General features: G+C 39.7%; 1 long non-coding RNA gene across 2 annotated transcripts in view; it reads right to left on the reverse strand.

Moving 5' to 3' along the window:
* LOC132343506 (uncharacterized) overlaps window positions 1–21,556 on the reverse strand; it is a 463,422-nt gene that overhangs the window by 100,544 nt on the left and 341,322 nt on the right. The gene's annotated exons all lie outside the window — the stretch shown is intronic.

Genomic DNA, 21,556 nt, shown 5'->3' on the forward strand with positions numbered 1-21,556 from the left:
GAATTTCTCTATGAGCAGAGAGAAATCACTTGCCCAAGAGCCCAAGTCCAAGTAGTTAAGTTTGATCTCAGGTCTGCTTGACTCTTCAGGCTGCATTTCTCCTGCACCACTCAGTCTGGCAACTGAAAAATCAAACATCTCTACTTGCTGGGATCCTGGTTATGACCAGGAGAGGGGGCAGGGGCAGTCATTTCCCTTCACCCACTGACTTTTACTTTTTCCCTCAGCTCTCTTCTCTGTATTGATTTGGGGGTTTGTCCTCTTTGAACAATGTGTTTCTTTCCAAGGAGTTTTCCAGACCAGCATCAAAATGACTTGTCAAGCTCCACTCCTGGGTCAGCTGCTTGACGTACTATAGCCACCTTGTTCTCCCCTGGAAAGTCTTTGAGCCACTGACATTTACATTTCTTGTCTAGATTTCTGACACGGGTATGACAGCTATGTACACCACTGTATTTCTTTTCTGTGTTTTCCTTTCCACTCCACCAAAAGAAGTTTCCTTAATCCATTTCTTGGTGTGTGCAAGGAAGAGCTGGCATACAGGCTTATCACTATTATTTATTGCTGGCCTCCTCCATCCTGCATATACTAAGGGATAAACCACCATTGCTAAAATATCAACGCTCCATCTCAGGACATGGAAGATGGCAGAGAACAATGGGCAGGGGAATGGTAACACAAGCTAGGGAAATGAATAAGTCCGGGAACAGGCCAACCTCAGACCCAGAAGCCCAGACAGCAGGCGTCAACCATCCTACACAGACAGGGATTGTCTTTTTATTGTTACTGTGGTTAATCCAGTCCTATCCTAGTAACCTCTAATCTTGGGATCAAAGTGTTCCCTGCCTGGCAATTCTTATATTTTCTCCAGCTAAGAAAGAAAATTCCCTGTAAAGTCTTCAATGGGGAAATTTTTATGAAAGGCTATTGGATCAGAATAAAAGGACATTTCACTCTTAACCACAGGATGTCTTGTTAGTGGCATGGGTCCTTAACCACAATGCAATAAAGGCCACAGAGACTTAAGTGTTTCTATGTTCCTTCAAAATGAAATGATCCTTATTGATTTCTTTGCTAATTCATTTAGTTAATTCATGCCCTTTGTAAACATTTCACAATCACATACATTACATACATTCTACTCAGCCCATAACTTCAGTTACGACTAGGATGAATACTCCTAGTGATATGTTATGAATATAAAGTGTATTTTTAGAACACAAAGGGATATATACTATAACTAATTACTATAATCTGTTTCCATGTATTTGACTCTATATCAAGGTCATATCTCCAAAACAATAGTCTTTCAGTTAAAGATAATAGAGTAAGACATTTTAATTCTATTCTTTCCCACTAAGCCTATCAAAGACATTAAAAAAATTAAAATGGAAGGAAAGTATACCTCAATAGTAATGATAGAAGTAAATACACAAAACTCCAAACTATACGTTGTGAACCACAAACCATGAACTCAGCCATGTGCTTTGCAATGTGGCCCAAAATGTGAAAAATCACGATGGCTACATATAACCTCCCTAGGAATTATGGAATTCTGTCGACATGCTGGTGACTCAGGTCTGAAAAGTCAGTATAAGAATTCATAGAAACAATGAGAACTAGGGACATAAGCAGACCGAAGGAGAAGGGGGGCTGTCCTGCACTGTTCCATTCTCCATAGCTGGAAAGCTACGCAGGTAGAGCTTAAGCAGGTTCCCATCATCTTTTATTGTTAACAACACCTGTCTATATAAACAAGGTGGCTTGATCACCCGGGGGCCCACTTCATGCCTGCTGCTGCTGCTCAGTTGCTTCAGTCGCGTCCGACTCTGTGCGACCCCATAGACGGCAGCCACCAGGCTCCCCCGTCCCTGGGATTCTCCAGGCAAGAACACTGGAGTGGGTTGCCATTTCCTTCTCCAATGCATGAAAGGGAAAAGTGAAAATGAATCGCTCAGTCATGTCTGACTCTTAGCGACCCCATGGACTGCAGCCTAACAGGCTCCTCCATCCATGGGATTTTTCCAGGCAAGAGTACTGGAGTGGGGTGCCATTGCCTTCTCCAAGGCATGCCTACAACCCTAGTGCAATTGTAGATAGAAAGCCTCCTTTCACTACAGAGTGAATGATAATTTAAACAGTGAATTTTGTGGCGTTTCTACTTATTGCTAAGAGAGCCTACTGGAGTTGAGGAAAGACAGCATTAGCCACTGGATTACAAACAGAGGATTTTGCAACTTTCAAGGATTCCCTTTGAGTCACAGTATTGCTAAAATCACTGAAACCCAAAAGGATACATCATTCAGCAGAGGAAACAGTGGTGAAACCTGAATAATGGCAGCTGGAGTTTACCCTCCCCATTCATCACCACATGTTCTTATTTATAAACAAATACTTGGTTGGTGCTTTTTTTTTTGCATTTTTCTATACAACACATTATAATTCAACATCTGTATACACTACAAAATTATCCCCACAAGTCTATTTATCATCCATCACCATACAACTGACCCTTGCTACCCATTTCATCCACTGCCTTCTGGTAACCACTGTCTACTCTTTGTATCTGTAAGTTTTCTTTTGGTTTTATTTTGTTTGTTCTTGTTTTATTTTCTTTGTTATTTGTTTTGTCTTTTAGATTCAACATATCAGTAAAATCATATGGTATTTGTTTTCCCTCATCTGACTTATGTCATTTAGCATAATGTCTTCAAGGTGTTGTCATAAATGGCAGGATTTCATTCTTTGTATAGCTGAGTGGTATTCTGGTGTGTGTGTGTGTGTGTGTGCCACATCTTTTTTTATTCACTCACCTGTTGATGGATACTTAGGTTATTTTCACAACTTGACTATTATAAATAATGATGAAGTGAACATAGGGATGTCCAAGAGAACAAGCTCTAATGAGCAAGAATATTTTCTTAAGATAAAGATTGCAAATCTATATCAAAAAAAGACACATCATAACTCAGGAAAAATATATGGAGATATCCTGAAAATGCTTCAAACGTATAGAAAGAATTCTATGTATATATAGGCCAAAATGGAGAAGGAAATGGCTACCCACTCCAGTGTTCTTGCCTGGAGAATCCCAGGGACAGCAGAGCCTGGTGAGCTGCCGTCTATGGGGTCGCACAGAGTCGGACACGACTGAAGTGACTTAGCAGTAGCAGTACAGGCCAAAAAGTAGCAGTTTATATACATTTAGTTTCTCATGATAATCAGCTGGAAAACGGGACAATATATATGAAATAATCATTTGCAGACTCTGCAAAACAGGAAACGCAGATTGGGATCCCTGAGAGGGGGAAATAAATAAGGTGATCTCTACAATTGTTACGGTTTTCTGCCTGAAGCAATTTCGGGCAGACCAAGAGTAGAGACCAACAGTAGAGAAAGGATAAGCAATTATAGGTTGACGCCCTTATTAAAATGTACATCAGGGCTTCCCTGGTGGCTCAGTGGTAAAGAATCTGCTTGCTAATGCAGGAGACATGGGTTCAATCCCTGATGTGAGAAAATCCTACATGCTGCGGTGCAACTAAGCCTGTGTGCTACAACTATTGAGCCCCTGCCCAGAGCCAGGGAGCACGGAACTACTGACCCCATGCACCGTAGAGGCCGTGCTCCGCAGCAAGAGAAGCCACCACGATGAGAAGCTCAAGCACCAAGACTAGAGAAGCCCCTATTGCTGCAACTGAGAAAAGCCAGAGCAGCAGTGAAAACCCAGCACAGCCAAAAATAAAATAAATAAATAAACAAATATTTTTTTAATTACAACTAAAAAAATACAAGTCCGATATTCAGGAAGATGAAATGCCTGGAAACCATGGGTGGAGCTTCAGAAAGAATTAAGGTACACAATAAAAGGGCTCTAGAAATCTGCATAAAGGTTACCTTGAGTCTTTGGTAAGTACAAAGTTGCGCATAAATAGAGTGAAACTCCACAAGACAGAGCAACGATTGACTAAACTGTGAAGGCAGAACAATTGTCAGACCTCCCATAGGACTGAGAGTTATTCTAGCTTCAGTGAGCTGGAACAAGGTGTCCACAGTGAACATCTGGACAATTTTGTGGACACCCAGAGGAGTCATGATTTAGTAATAGGGCTGATCTATGTCTAGTCTACTGTACATTAATCCTCACAAATCCTAAAATGAGGACTTAGTGACCTCAAAGTAATAGAAAAATATATGTCTTTCAATGCAAATTTCAAAGTTCTTTACAGGAAGACAATACAATTAAGACATTCAACTAGATAACATATTAAAAATGTGCAGCATCCAACCAAAAATTACTAGGATAAAAATCAAAAGAATGGGATCCACAATCCCATTGCTGCTGCTGCTGCTGCTAAGTCTCGTCAGTCGTGTCCGACTCTGTGCGACCCCATAGATGGAAGCCCACCAGGCTCTCCTGTCCCTGGGATTCTCCAGGCAAGAACACTGGAGTGGGTTGCCATTTCCTTCTCCAATGCATGAAAGCGAAAAGTGAAAGGGAAGTCATTCAGTCGTGTCCGACTCTTAGCGGCCCCATGGACTGTAGCCTAGCAGGCTCCTCCATCCATGGGATTTTCCAGGCAAGAGTAATGGAGCACAATCCCATTAGCTTAGGAGAAAATTAAGCTGATAGAAACAGACACAGAGATAACAGAAATTATGGAACTCTCAGGCAAGGATGAGTTAAAAGTTGAAACAGTTGTTATAGCAATATACTCATATTTATAGAAAAATAACTATAATGAGAAGAGAAATCAAACATATAAAAAAGCAAATGAACTTTTAGAGATACAAGTACAATATCTGAAATAAAAATGTAGTATTAGATTTTACAGTAGATTTGACCTGCAGAAGAAATTATAGTTTATCTTAAAAACAAGGCAATACAATATGAAGTAAATGAAACTCTTTTTGGTAGCTAACCTTGTTACTACAATATTTTATAACATAAATAAACATTTTATTAAAATTGTTTAAATTACTGCTATAGTTTCTATTTCCTGACTGGATCCTGACTGGTACAGCAAGGTTGTTGAATACAAAGTCAAGACACAAATATCAACTGTTTCTAAAAACAGATAATGAACAAATGGAAAGTGAAATTTTAAAAACAATATATAATAAAAATTTGAAATCATACACTGCTAGAACAACTGGGTTTTAGTATGGGAAAAATGAAACTTTGTCATTAGCATACACCAGACATAAAAATTACTCAAACTGGATCATAGACTTAATCATAAAAGTTAAAATCATAATATTTTCAAGAGAAATCATAGGATGAAACCTTCACACAAACATGGGATAAACAAAGATTTTCTTTTAAAAGAGACAAAAGACAATGAAGAAAAGCTGGTCAATTGAACTTTATCAAATTTAAAGACTTTTTCAACTCTAAAGTCAAAATTTTTAAATGAGAATGACAGCCACAGATGAGCAGAAAACATATATACATATGACTATACATTTGACAAGGAACTAGTATGCTAAATATATAAAATATCTTCCTTTACCATTCAGTCATATAAATTAAATAAAACAATTTTAACATCAACAAAATAGTTGAACATACAGTTCATAAAAGAAGGCATATGGATGACCAATAAGCACATGAAAAGCTCAGTATCTTTACACACACACACACATATAAAGATAAAAGATACACAGAGAAATATTAGGACAGAATATGATCACATTTTACATATGTCAGTTCTAAAAATGAACCCCTGAGTAACCACTGCCAGGAGAAAACCAGCAGATGACCAGCACCCCAAATACCAGAGGCCCCCACTGTGTCTATAGCAATCACAGACTCACAGACTTCTTATTGCTCATCAACTTTAACTCACTCCCTATGCCAATTTTAACTACTATGATTATTTCCTTGATTTATTTTATGAATTAACTTTCTATGCTAGCAAGTCTAGACAATATCATCTAATCTGGCCTACTTTTTGAACTTTACATAAATGGACTCATATTATAGGTATTGTTATTTTTCTTGCTTTTTCCTTAATAGTATGTATGTTAAGACTAATCCAAATCATTTCCCAGGGCTATGATTAGTTCATTTTCTTTCAGTATAGTATTCTATAGTGTAAACCCATTACAACTTATTTATTGACCCTACCATTGATGGTTATTTGAGTCGCTGCCTATTTCTAGCTCTTTCACATAAGCTCTTATAAAATTATCATATATATATATATATATATCCTGTTATATTTATGCATGAATTTCTTTAGGATATATTCCTAAGAATGGAATTTCTGAATCATAAGAATATGTATTTCTTAAACTTGGGTACAGAATGCCACTGTTTTTCTGATGCAGTTGTACTAATTTACATCCTCAACACTAGTGTATAAGAGTTCCAGTTGTTCCATATCCTCTCTAATAATTTATATTATCAAGCATTTACATTGTAGTCCATCTAATTGGCTTATAGAGGTATCGCACTGTGGTTCTAAGTTTCATTTCCCTATTTTTTTTTCATTTCCCTGACTATTAACTAAAATGCTGGACTTTTTTTTATGTTTGGTAGCCATGTTGATATTCTCTTTTGGAAAATCTTTTTAAAGCATCCATATTTGTATTTGGATGCCTGTCTTTTCAGAGAAGGCGATGGCACCCCGCTCCAGTACTCTTGCCTGGAGAATCCCATGGACGGAGGAGCCTGGTAGGCTGTAGTCCATGGGGTCGATAAGAGTCGGGAACGACTGAGCGACTTCACTTTCACTTTTCACTTTCATGCATTGGAGAAGGAAATGGCAACCCACTCCAGTGTTCTTGCCTGGAGAATCCCAGGGACGAGGGAGCCTGGTGGGCTGCTGTCTATGAGGTCGCACAGAGTCAGACACAACTGAAGCGACTTAGCAGCAGCAGCAGCAGCCTGTCTTTTTCTTGTTGGGTATTTTTGAGTGGTGGCAAATTGAATGACTTGTGTTTTTTTTTAATTTCCCATTTGCTATTTTACAAACTACTTAAAATTTTTTAAAATAATAAAAACACATAGAGACTTGCTCTAGTCTACATGGTATTTCATTGTATAGAGTACCTTAAACTCTTTAACAACTCTTCTAATGATGGAAATAAAGGCTATTTCCAATTTAAAAGCACCATAAACAATAATGTAATAAACAGTCTCACACAAACACAGTGTTGGAGGAGCATGGCACTGATGAGAACCCAGAAAAAATTGGCTTCTTCTTTCCCACCATGAACAGGCTTCCCTGAGAGTCCTATCTGTATGCTGGTTCAGGCTGATAAGGGAACAAGGAAGGAAAGGAGTAAGACTAAAGAAGAAAAATAGAAGATGATCAAAGAATGAAGGGAGTCTTTGGTTTCATCTCCATTTTTTTTAAATTATAGAATTTAGTTTATAAATTAAGCATCATTGTTCCCTCACCTCTCCCCATTCCTCACCACAGTTTAAAGGCAAGGGCTGTAGTTAGCTATTAAGATCCAAGATTTTAACAAATAACACACAAGGGAATTCCCATAAGGATAACAGCTGATCTTTCAATAGAAACTCTTCAAGCCAGGAGGGAATGGCAAGACATACTTAAAATGATGAAAGAAAATAACCTACAGCCCAGATTATTGTACCCAGCAAGGATCTCATTCAAGTATGAAGGAGAAATCAAAAGCTTTTCAGACAAGCAAAAGCTGAGAGAATTCTGCACCACCAAACCAGCTCTCCAACAAATACTAAAGGATATTCTCTAGACAGGAAACACAAAAATGGTGTATAAACTCGAACCCAAAACAATAAAGTAAATGGCAACGGGATCATACTTATTAGTAATTACCTTAAACGTAAATGGGTTGAATGCCCCAACCAAAAGACAAAGACTGGCTGAATGGATACAAAAACAAGACCCCTACATATGTTGTCTACAAGAGACCCACCTCAAAACAGGGGACACATACAGACTGAAAGTGAAGGGCTGGAAAAAGATTTTCCATGCAAATTGGGACCAAAAGAAAGCATGAGTCACAATACTCGTATCAGATAAATTAGACTTTAAAACAAAGGCTGTGAAAAGAGACAAAGAAGGTCACTACATAATGATCAAAGGATCAATCCAAGAAGAAGATATAACAATTATAAATATATATGCACCCAACATGGGAGCACCGCAGTATGTAAGACAAATCCTAACAAGTATGAAAGGAGAAATTAACAATAACACAATAATAGTGGGAGACTTTAATACCCCACTCACACTTATGGATAGATCAACTAAACAGAAAATTAACAAGGAAAAAAAAAAGAAAAAAAAAAAAAACATGTATCTATAAAGCTCACTAAAGCAAAGCACAGTAAAATGAGGTATGGCAATAAAAGGCGTTAAATTTATCAAAAAAAAAAAAAAAATAAAGTGCTGAAAAATTAAAGCTGTCAAAAAAAAAAAAAAACAACAAAGTAGGGGCAGTATTCTTTAACAATGACAATATCATAAAAAACAAAGAAAGGCTGTAAAAGTGTTCCAGATTAAAAGAGACTTTATCAACATGACAATGAAATGCAATATCTGATCCTGGACTAGATCTTGTACGAGAAGGAAAAAGTGCTAAAAAGGACACTGAGGGTCAGTTAACAGTATTAGAATACAGACAGTAGATTTAATAAAAGTATTTTATCCATGTTAAATTACTGAAGTCGACAACTGTACTATTACAGTTATTAACCGAATATCCCTATTCTTAGGAAATTCAGAAATATGTACTGAAGTATGTGGGATACTTCATGGGAATAAAAACCATGATATCTGCAGCAGGCCTTCCAAGAGTTTAGAAAAAAACTTTTTGGGTGGGGACCAGACAAATAATAAAGAAATGGGGTGAAATGATAAGAACAAGTGAAAAATCTGGGCAGAGGTAAAAAAAATAAATAAATAAAATAAAATAAAATAAGATCCAAGATTTTTACTTCTATTTGTTAAAGATTTTTTATGAGAAGCAAAGAAATATATGCTCATTATAGAAAATGTAGACAGTACAGTGAAAATCTATCCAAATCCATCTTTTTCTTTTTAAGAATCTCACCGAGACCAAGGCATACAAACGAATGTTTGTGGAACAAACGCTGCCTGACTATCCTCAGCCTAAATCCCACTGGTGATCGGTTCTTCTCCTCACTTGCTCTGTAGGTGGAGTCACCAGGCATGGCTGGCTTCCACCCCAGACTCAGCTACGTTTCAGTTAGTCCTGTAGTTTATAACTTGGAAATCTGTCTACCTGCTAGAAGAAATTTGGAATGAAGGCTCTGTGTCCAGGTGCCAAAGTCAGGCCTCATTATATACACTTCACAACTCTGCCTACTTAAAAAAAATATATTTTTCCTCCCATCTGGAAGCTCCAGATGAACTGTCTTGACAGCTTCTCCTCCTTACTGAAATGTTCAGAGAGCTCTCAGACCTCTCCAGGAAGGAGAGAAACAACTTCCTGGTAGGAACACAGAGTCAGAACTGAAGTTTGAGCTTAAAACACACAACTTTCAAATTGCTCACAACTTTCAAATTGCTCAGAGTTGGGCAGCCGGCAGGTGCCAGGACGTGCTCAGCAGATGGTGTCCAAGGACACAGCCTTCCTTCTCTTTCTGGCATGGGGAGGGTTTTCCAGCTAGTTAGACCACAGCTAGGGTTTCCAAAGGTACCTTAGACTTTTCCACAGGAAGAAAAGCTCCGTTCCTCCTCACCACTTCTCCATGACCGTGAGTCAGAGACCTCACCTCTCCAGCCCTCGCGCTTTCCCCTCCCCATCTGCGGGCCAACGCCACCTCCTCTTCCCTCACCACCAGTTCTGAGCAACTGGTCTCAGACTGCAGAGCCAGGAGAGAAACGCCTCCATGCAAGCTCTCCTCCTGGTCTAGAGTCCTTCCAATTCCAACTCCACTTTGTACCTTTTTCTTTAAGGTGAAACTGAGAACACCAAAGGGTAAAAATGCATGTCCATGAAGGACAGTTCCCTTCCTTGCCCTGTGACCCCCAGAGTGGCCTGTGGTTTGGGTCTTCTACATTAGTAGCCCGTTGCTGCTTTTATGAACTGATTTCTAGAACACTGCTTCACCTTGGCATACATCTGGTATCTTCTGAGATACTGGTTCCAGCCTCAGTGGTAATGTCTGCTGTTTGAATTTTAGCACAATAACCTGTATCCTAACAATTACAATTACAGTCACAATGATGTTAGAAACAGCCCTCTCTAAGTGTGTGTAAGTCTAAAGTTTTCAATGACATCTTGGCTCTGGAACCAGACAGATGAGTGAAGGTGCAGAGGATGCTAATATAAAAGGGTCGTAACTTCTAGCTGGTGATACAACTTGTTTGTACAGAATATATATATATATATATATATATATATAGTAATATATGTAATTGTAATGTTTATAATACACATACAATTTTAATATATACAAATGTAAATAATGTAGACAAAAATTAATCTGATCTCCCCACTCCTCCATCACCATTAGTGGGAATAGTGGCAGGGCTGGGGGGGTTGAAGAGGGAAACTCAATATGCAATCTTGCTACTGAATCTAAAAATTAAACCATCTCTTCAGTTCATTCTCTATTTCTGAAAATGCCAGGCCCTCAGAGGCTCCTTCCCTAAGTAGGGATGCAGGTGCCCTGCACGCTAGACACCTAGATGTGAGTTTTACAGGATATCAGGAGATCATGAAACTCAAGGTTTGGGGCACTGGTTACAACACACCCAGATGAATTCTGGGGCCATCCAAGATATCCTTGTCTAAGTGCCTCAGTGGCCTGAACGAGAACCCCCTTCCTTCAGTTAAGGCCTTACTTATGTGACATAACTGCCTCCTTCCCTCCCTGAAGCCCAGAGTGAGGAAATTTACAACATCCTGTTCCAGTTGCTCTTTTTTTGTCTTAGCTCACTTCTTCCTACAATTTGCTGGCAAGGAAAGGGACAGGCTATTGGCCTTTTACTATCCTTACATCCTCCTTCCCTAGAGGCAGCCTAGTCACCTGAGCATCAGGTTATATTTGCTCCCCAGTGTGTGACATGGTTATAAACTGGATCCTCCATGCTTACTTCCCTCTCCAGTAGTCCAAAAGAAGCCACAAAAATTTAAATATTATTGCAAGGAAATTATCCAACCTGCAACTTGCCTTGCTGTGCAATCTGCCTTTGTATCTCATAACCTAAGGATTATCTTCTTGTTTGTCTCTGATCTTTTCCCTCAGATCAGATCAGTCACTCAATCGTGTCTGACTCTTTGCGACCCCATGAATCACAGCACGCCAGGCCTCCCTGTCCATCACCAACTCCCGGAGTTCACTCAGACTCACGTCCATCGAGTCAGTGATGCCATCCAGCCATCTCATCCTCTGTCGTCCCCTTCTCCTCCTGCCCCCAATCCCTGCCAGCATCAGAGTCTCTTCCAATGAGTCAACTCTTCACATGAGGTGGCCAAAGTACTGGAGTTTCAGCTTTAGCATCATTCCTTCCAAAGAAATCCCAGGGCTGATCTCCTTCAGAATGGACTGGTTAGATCTCCTTGCAGTCCAAGGGACTCTCAAGAATCTTCTCCAACACCACAGTTCAAAAGCATCAATTCTTCGGCGCTCAGCTTTCTTCACAGTCCAACTCTCACATCCATACATGACCACTGGAAAAACCATAGCCTTGACCAGACGAACCTTTGTTGGCAAAGTAATGTCTCTCCACCCCAGGAACATGCCAGACTGGAGCCAATGAGAACAAAGATTAGACTCCCAGAAAGACAACAGGAAAAAGCACATCAACTGCTTCTATACTATGTTTACATAGTGTACTTTATTTACATAAGAGCATGGAATATGTATACAAAGTATACTCCTTTGTATCAAGCAACACTTTAACTGAGTTACATAGAGCTTCCCGGGTAGCTCAGTTGATAAAGAGTCTGCCTGCAATGCAGGGTACCCCAGTTTGATTCCTGGGTTGGGAAGATCTGCTGGAGAAGGGATAGGCTACCCACTTCAGTATTCTTGGGTTTCTCTGTTGGCTCAGCTGGCAAAGAATCCACCTGCAATGCAGGAGACCTGGGTTCAATCCCTGGGTTGGGAATATTCTCTGGAGAAGGGAAAAGCTACCCACTCCAGTATTCTGGCCTGGAGAACTCCATAGACTGTATAGTCCATGGGGTCACAAAGAGTCAGACACAACTGAGCCACTTTCACTTACATAAGATAGTGCCTGTAAATTGCTTAGAAAAAAAATACCTAGTCAATAAATATGCAACAAAATATAGTTATTAATTGTTATTTATCACTCACTGTGTCATTCCACCCACTGAAACAAGTAAGGCAATTTGACCAGGTGGTATTCTCTATCTTACAAACTAGAAAAATGAAGGTCAAAGGCACAGCTATTTTCTGTAGGTGAAATAAAGACGAAGCAGTGGGGCCACATTAAAATACAGAGTTTGTGACCTCCTCTCCTGTACTCAGAGTTTTAATCTTCCTTTATTAATCAAGTTGCACTGCTTGTATGAAAATTTCTAAAACTCTTAGATCAAAGGTCAGCAACCTTTTGCTATTAAAGATAATTTAATCATTAAAGATAATAAATATTTCAGGTGTTTCAAGCCCAAAAGACGCTGTCTCAAATATTTACCTCTGCTATTATAGCACAAAAGCAGCCACTGGATGTTCATGGACAAATAGCTGTGGCTGCGTTTCAATAAAACTTTATTTACAAAAACAAGCAGTGGGCCAGATTTCACCAAATGACTATAGTTTGCTTAGCACTACTTCAAATTAATACCAAGTGCTTGGCACATAGTGAGGAATCCAAAATGAGTTTAGACAGATAAATGAATGAAACAATGATTTGTCCTGCTTGGAATTCCTTTAGCTCTAAAAGGTTCTACTATCTAATTTAACAGTACATTTCATGTTCTTGTATTATTCAATATAATTTCATATCTCTTATTTTTCCATGAATAAAATCATATTAAACATGGATCTTGTTACTTTGCAGTCAGATAGGGCTGGAACTGAGACCCAACTTTTCTATTTGGGCAAGTTAATTTACCTTAAATTTCTGTTACCTCATTTGTAAAACAAGCATAAGGACGCTTACTAATAGTGGTCTGCATGCATACATGCTTAGTCGTTACAGTCGTGTCCAGCTTTTTGTGACCCAATGGGTCATAGCCTTCCAGGCTCCTCTGTCCATGGGATTCTCCAGGCAAGAATACTGAAGCGCATTGCCATACCCTCCTCCAGGGAACCTTTCCCACCCAGGGATCAAACCTGCATTTCCCGCATTGCAGGTGGATTCTTTACGGCTGAGCCATCAGGGAAGCCAAACAGAGGTCTGAGGCTCAGAAATTATGTAAGCACAATGCCAAGTGAGTGGTAGATAGGAATTAGACTACATTCTTGTAGACAGGGACTTCTTTTTCAGTGTTTATCCAAGCTTTCCTACTTTTATTCTCCCTCATTTGCTTTTTATGTGGATGGGAACTGGAAATGGTGGTGATCCTACTCTGTAGACCAGGAGGCACATCACAGGCTGAGTTGGCTTAGATGCTGCTGCTTCTCTCTAGTGTCCAGCTTCTGAGGCTCTGCCGAGGGCCAGGGAAAGGTCCCATTCTCGACCTGAGCTCAGTGTTCATAGCACCTGTACTACGAGCTACCGATAATAACATGTTTAAGACCACCTACGTCTGAAATGCACTGTTGAAGATTTTAACACTTCACAATCTAGATTAAGCTCTTCAACTGATATACATAAGAAAGCTTCATACCTTCTTCAGGGTGAACAAATGCTTGAAGTGGAAATATGACCAGTAGAAAGGGAAGAAGTCCCCACAACAGTCAAAACACCAGGAAGATCCTGGGGGTTAGAAGTCATGAGCAAACAGTCCTAGCACTGCCTCTCACTTTCTGCCTCACGTAGAGCAAGCCAAACATATCCTTTCCTCTGCACCTCAGTATTCTCCAAATCTCAGTAATCTATTTCCTATCTTCATAACTCTTATCATGTCTACATGGCCCCATACTATTATTTTTTCTATACTTCAACTGAATCAACTAACTTTTACTTAGCCTTGTCCTTCACAATAATACCTATTATATAATATCACAGGTATGTTAATATACTTTATAATAAATATATACCTATTGAAATATAAATTATACTACTATAATAAAAAATATTCCTGCACTATATCATCTAAAACCATCCCAGCTACCACCAGTGGCAGGTATTTCCATTTCTGGAAACATTGGCTCTGGGGATGAATATCTCTGTGTTTTCCACATTGCTTGATTCTCTCATACCCCCGGCAGCACCTGGCATCATGTTGGGCACACACACGGTATGTGCAGCCCTTACATTTGTATGGTGCTTCATAGCTTTCAAAGCACTTCGACACACTTGGCAAGGAGAACACACTGGAGAGAACCTCCCTGAAGGTTTGTGTAAACTTGACAATGGAGAGGAATACCTGGAAGGTCCTAGAAAAGGAACAAAACCACCCACTGGGAAGCCTCTCCTGATCACACAGCCCTGTTTTATCCCTGTGAAGGGTATACTAGGTCCTGGGTGAGGGCAGTGGTCTCCCTGCAAAGAGCCAACTCCTTTAGAGAGTGTAATTTCTAGTTCTCCTGCCATAGCCTTGAGGTTTTTCTCATCCCTGAAATCAGACCTTGCTCTTTTGTGCTCACAGCATACTCACAGAAAAAGGTTATCTGGCTGAATTACTAGGAGAAGGAATGTAACGGAATTCCAGGCAACTTCAAGGCATTATTAAAGCAATATTTTTTGATATTATTACCAAGCCTAATGCAATGTTGAATCTGCAGTTATGGAGTTCATTCTAAAGCACTTGATTGTGCCCAGAAGAGAAACAGTCTTACAAGTAATTTTCTCAAGCATGCTTGAAGAAAGGGCAGTGCATGGCTCAGTAAATACAACAGCCTGGACAGTTATGAGCTATCATGCTAAACTGAATTGACCTACTGCTGTAACTTGAATGAATGAGTTCTGTCTATGAGACGCTCTCTGGCAGGCCTCAGAGCCTTCGTTTTTATGGGTATTTTGTGCTTATCAACATTGTCTGATATCTAAGAGGAGACTATGTGAACCACATAACTTCCAGTTTAATTTGTTCAGATTTAACTATTTAGTACCATTACAATTAATTAACTTTTAATATTATTGTTTATTTACATAGAAGTTAGCTATTCTCTATATTCATGACATAACTGATAGTAAATTAGGGTGCGAAGATATATTTTGCAGAAATCCCTCCATCTTCTTTCACCAGTTTATGGTCAGATGTCTTTCATTATGTAATCTAAAAGTCTTGAACTATTCTACTCTTCAAAGTACATCCCAAACTCCAAACAAACATGACTGAGCTGTATCTCTGAGTGTCTTCGTCAGGGAGCCTTTCCTTGAAGTCACATACTGTACAGAGAAAGCTGAGTTTTTAGTAAAAGATTTTGGGGTCACATGTGTTGGTCATTTTGCCACTAATTTATGTGAGTTGAGTTTTGCATCATCTATGACAATTCATCAACTGACTGCTAGAAATTTAAATGCAAAGAAGTAGTCATATTATTTCATTTTATCCTCACAATAGCATTACAAAGAAAGTCTTGATAGTCCCTTCTCTTAAAAGATGAACGGACTGAGGTTGAGGGAGGGTGAATAATTTTTTCTGCAGTCACACAGTACCTTGAGCCAGGATTTGACTCAGGGTTATTTGACTTCATAAACAGAAGGTCTTAAGTGGTCTAAACTGCATTGACTCAGATACTCAATGAGCGTACCCTTGTCTATGAATTAGTCCCCGTGAGGTTTCATTAACGACAGTCCTTAAGCAGTCTCATGGGCTTCCCTGGTGGTTCAGATGGTAAAGAATCTGCCTGTAATGCAGGAGACTCAGGTTTGATCTCTGAGCCAGGAAGATCTCTGGAGAAGGGAATGGTTACCCACCCACTCCAGTATTCTTGCCTAGAGAATCTCATGGACAGAGGAGCCTGACAGGATACAGTCATGGGGTCACAAAGAGTCAGACACAACTGAGTGACTAACACTTTCACTTTTCACCAGCAGTCTTATATAAAAACAAGAAACTCCACATTGGGTGGGGTACATAAGAACTTGGCAAGACAAGCAGAATATGAAGAGTTTAAGGGAACCAGCTTCTAGATCCTCAACTCATAATAGGTCTGTGTCTCAGTGATACTGCAGGTTTGGTTCCGAACCACTGAAATAAATCTAGTCACAAGACTTTTTTAGATTACCAGTGCATATAAAATTTCTGTTTACATCACACTGGAGTCTATTAGGTGTGCAACAGCATCATGTCTAAAAACAATGTGAAAGTGAAAGTCACTCAGTCACATCCAATTCTTTGCAACCCCATGGATCGTAGCCCCTCAGGCTCCTCTGTCCTTGGGGATTCCCTAGGCAAGGATACTGGAGTGGGTTTCCACTCCCTCCTGCAGGGGGTCTTCCCAACCCAGAGATTGAACCCAGGTCTCCCTCATTGCAGGTGGATTCTTTACCAACTGAGCCACCAGGGAAGCCCAAGAATCCTGGAGTGGGTAGCCTGTTCCTTCTCTAGGGGATCTTCCTGACCCAGGAATTGAACCAGGGTCTCTTGCATTGCAGGCAAATTCTTTACCAATGGAGTAACCGGGGAAGCCCTAAAAACAATGTACATACCTTAATTTAAAAACAGTTCATGGCTGAAAAAAAATGCTCATCATCATCTGAACCTCCAGTGAGTCCTAGTGGTAACATTATCACTGATTACACAACACCATAACAAATGAAAACACAGAGCAATGAAAAAAATGTGAAATATTGTGAAAATTATCAAAATGTGACACAAAGACAAAGAGTGAGCAAGTGCTCTTAGAAAAATGGCTCTGATAGGCTTGCTCAAGGCAGGGTTCTAAAGTACACAGTGTCTGCAATGCACAATCAATAAAGAGAAGAGCAGGAACACCAGGTCTGCCAGTACCAAGACTGATCTGTCTGAGAAGGCTCCTCGGGGGTCTCTTTTCCCAGTCCTTCCCTTTACACTCTAGACAGAGATTGTCAAACCTTTTCCAGAAGAAGCTGCTTTTTAGCTCTCTAAGTGAACAAGAGAGAGGTCCTGCTCCTTCTGACCTCCAGATTCCGTGCTAAAGAACCTGCCCACTGAAGAGGGGCCATGGAGTGGTGACCAGCTTTTCCTTGAGGGAACTCAGCTACATGTTTCTGTAAGAGATGGACTGAGCCAAAAACCCATCTGATGGAATTAACATCACTGTTTTTTATATTAAGAAGGTCAATGCCATCTTATGTGAGTGTAGGTCACAGAAAAAAACGCATCTATTTCACCAATTTCATTTTCCTTCTAGGGTGGTCACTTCTTGGGATTTACTGACCACATGTATGTTTGATTCCTATATAAAATCATTTGTGTGAGTCAGAAACACCTGCATAGGCACTATTGTCTCCTAAAATTACTCTTGTTAGTTTTGGTTTTTTAGGATTAAAACACCCATTGGGCACACAAAGCTAATTTAAGTAGTTTATTTTCATTCCCCCACGCAGCTCATTGATTTTCTGTCACTTTTTTCCAATTAGGAACTCGAACCTCTTAGAATCATTATTCAAATCATAACATTTATTAAAAGTGTTGGGAAATTATTCATCATAAGTATTGGTAGAAATGGACAATTTAAACAAAGGAAATTGCTCCATTTTTTTCAGCTTTGGTAATTTTTGCAAACTTTAAACTATATGCTAATACGGAAAAGAAACTAAAGAATACTGACACCAGTTCCTATAATTCACTTAGGAGACCCAGATACCTTTAACTGAAGCCAAGTAATTATTGCCCAGGTTGATACTACTAACTTGCTGTAGAATGAGACAGCTCAGTTCAGTTCAGTTCAGTTCAGTCGCTCAATCATGTCCAACTCTTTGCAACCCCGAGACAACTAGTCATGGCAAATTAAAAATGTAGACCATCAATTGCAACGATGCAGTTGGTTAATAGTGAGTACTAGTTTGCCATTGGTAAGACTCAAGTGTGGTCCAGTGCAAAAGATGAGCAGGTGGCTACAGGCTGATGAAGCATCTCATCTGGGCCAGGTGAGCTCTTTGTGGGTGTCCAGAGCTTAGGCCTTCCATGCTCTTATGTAAATTACACGAGGGTGTAAAAGCAGGCCTGCCTACTGGGGAGATGGAGAACAGCATCTATCTAGAAGGTATCCTTTTGCAACGTGGAAGTACTGACCAGGTGGGTCCTGGGACAAGAGCAGTAGAAATCACTTCCCACCTTCTGGGAGGGCTAAGGTCTCTAGTGGCTGGGTTTGCTTTGCTAGGGCTATTCTTCTTTGAATTGTTCTTGCTGGCTGTCTTAATGAAGTGGGTAGGACAAGACTGAAAAGCCAGGATGTTGATCTGGGGATGTAGAATCTTATTATTCCTAAATGGCATTCCTTCATTAGACTCAGTTCAGTCTATGGGAAGCAGTTAGGAGTCAAACAAGCTTGATTTTGAGTCTGCCGCTTACTAGCTTAGTGAACTTGTAAAAGTTATTTACCCTTTCTGAACCTCAGTTTGTTCACTTGGAAAATTATGATAATAATATCAACTAGCCCTTAAGGTTGCTATGAGAAGTAAATGGAATATTGCACATAAAGTGTTTAACACAGTGCCTGTGTGATGTAAGGATTCTGAAAGGGGTGGTTATTATGTTATCTTGTTTTCCACGTGCCATCATCCTGACCTGGGCTGGCGCCTTCCCATGCTTTCTTCTAATTTGTCTGGACCCTCTCAGAAACCACAGATACACACATCTCCTATTTAGCCCAGATTGTTCATTAAGGCCTGCTATCATTGCTATTACACAGCTGTCTTTACCTTTTCCCCTACCAACCTCTGTTATTTCTATTCATAGAGGCAACAGTGTGCTTGTTTATACATTTTTCCAGCATTGTTGAGCATCTGGATGGACCAAACTCTGGAATAAATGCAGAGGTGACCAAAGCAGACAGAACTCCTGATCTTTTGAAACTGATAGTCCAGCAGGAGACACAGAACAGTCAACAGCGATAACAATCAGGACAGGAAATAGGAGTTGCCATGGGAATACATTGTAGGGCCATTTATCTCATCTTGGGTGGTATGGATGGGCAGTCAAGGGAACTTAGCTTCCTTCCACAACAAAGTCTTGCACCCCCAAGCCCAGCCAGCTATCTCCAAAGTACAAGTCTCTGGTTATCAAAGGGGCCAGGTAAGCAAATGGAAGATGTGCCAATATCAGTGTGTTACATGTGTAGTTGACAGCACCCACTCAGATACAAATCGTGGGGTCAATATGGCTGAGGACAGAGTTGATCTATAGGCAAATACATTTTACAACTTAACCTCAAGTACTCATGGGAATGCCCTGGGTGATAGGGAATGATGTATTCTAATATACCATTTTATTTTTTTACAACATTTAGGCTTTTATTTATTTATTTATTTTTAAATTTAATTTTATTTTTTAACTTTACAATATTGTATTGGTTTTGCCATATATCAAAATGAATCCACCACAGGTATACATGTGTTCCCCATCCTGAACCCTCCTCCCTCCTCCCTCCCTATACCATCCCTCTGGGTCATCCCAGTGCACCTGCCCCAAGCATCCAGTATCGTGTATCGAACCTGGACTGGCGACTTGTTTCATATATGATATTATACATGTTTCAATGCCATTCTCCCAAATCATCCCACCCTCTCCCTCTCCCACAGAGTCCAAAAGACTCTCCGACATACATCACAGCAGGATCCTCTATGACCCACCTCCCAGAATATTGGAAATAAAAGCAAAAATAAACAAATGGGACCTAATTCAACTTAAAAGCTTCTGCACAACAAAGGAAACTATAAGCAAGGTGAAAAGACAGACTTCAGAATGGGAGAAAATAATAGCAAATGAAGCAACTGACAAACAACTAATCTCAAAAATATACAAGCAACTCCTACAACTCAACTCCAGAAAAATAAATGACCCAATCAAAAAATGGGCCAAAGAACTAAATAGACATTTCTCCAAAGAAGACATACAGATGGCTAACAAACACATGAAAAGATGCTCAACATCACTCATTATCAGAGAAATGCAAATCAAAACCACTATGAGGTACCATTTCACACCAGTCAGAATGGCTGCAATCCAAAAGTCCACAAGCAATAAATGCTGGAGAGGGTGTGGAAAAAAGGGAACCCTCTTACACTGTTGGTGGGAATGCAAACTAGTACAGCCACTATGGAAAACAGTGTGGAGATTCCTTAAAAAACTGGGAATAGAACTGCCTTATGATCCAGCAATCCCACTGCTGGGCATACACACCGAGGAAACCAGAATTGAAAGAGACACATGTACCCCAATGTTCATCGCAGCACTGTTTATAATAGCCAGGACATGGAAGCAACCTAGATGTCCATCAGCAGATGAATGGATAAGAAAGCTGTGGTACATATACACAATGGAGTATTACTCAGTCATTAAAAATAATACATTTGAGTCAGTTCTAATGAGGTGGATGAAACTGGAACCTATTATACAGAGTGAAGTAAGCCAGAAAGAAAAACATTTAGGCTTTTAAATCAACATTTCTCCCGTCCAAGCATTAACCAGGCCTGACTCTGCCTAACTTCTAAGATCAGACGAGAGTGGACGTATTCCAGGTGGTATGAGCGTTGACTAAGCCAACATTTCTGCAAGTAATGTGAGATAGGAACTTTTTTTCAAACACAGAGTCAATATCCCCACACCACCTGCTGAATCATCAGCTATCTCTTGCCTGTTCATTTCAAATGCCAACTTTATCATATACAAAGTTTCCATTTATTGAGTGTATTTCCAGGCTCTCTGTTTTGATCCATTTGACAATGCCACATTTTTCCGATTGCTATAATTCTATAGTATGTTTTGATAAACCGTAGGGCAAGACCTCTGTTCCCTAATTTTTTCTTGGATGTTTGAAATCCATATTAAATTTCTTTACAAAAAAGCTGAGTTTCAAAGTCTATTGGTTTATATATTTCTTAATGTTAATCTCTAGTTTATGTACTGCTTCTCAGCATCTATGATGTCCAACACTATTATTTCATCTCAGATTCTGTTTGTTTATATAATAAAAATGGGGGAGTAGAAACACTATTGGTTGAGTAATTGGAGGACCTAGATTTGAAACCAGGACTTGCCACCCACCAGGTCTATGACCTGGGAAACAGCATTTCCTCTTCCTGAGCCCCAGTCTGTCCATTTATAACACGGAGATAAGAAAAACCTGTCTTATGAGGTATTGTGAGGATTCTATAAGAGAAAGCAATGAAGATTTTATCAAAGCTCCTGTGTCACACTTGCAGAGATACTAGAAGCTGCACACATGAAAAACAGGCTTAAATGTTTTAAATGCTATATAGTGTTTAATATCATTATTGGAGAAACCGGCTTAAATATTTCACAGCTGAATACGAGCTTGTCCTGGAACTGGGAGTCAATGTAGTCCTTGGTTTTTGGGCAA

The sequence above is a fragment of the Bos taurus genome, chromosome 22, assembly GCF_002263795.3.
Source record: "Bos taurus isolate L1 Dominette 01449 registration number 42190680 breed Hereford chromosome 22, ARS-UCD2.0, whole genome shotgun sequence".
Taxonomy (NCBI): domain Eukaryota; kingdom Metazoa; phylum Chordata; class Mammalia; order Artiodactyla; family Bovidae; genus Bos; species Bos taurus.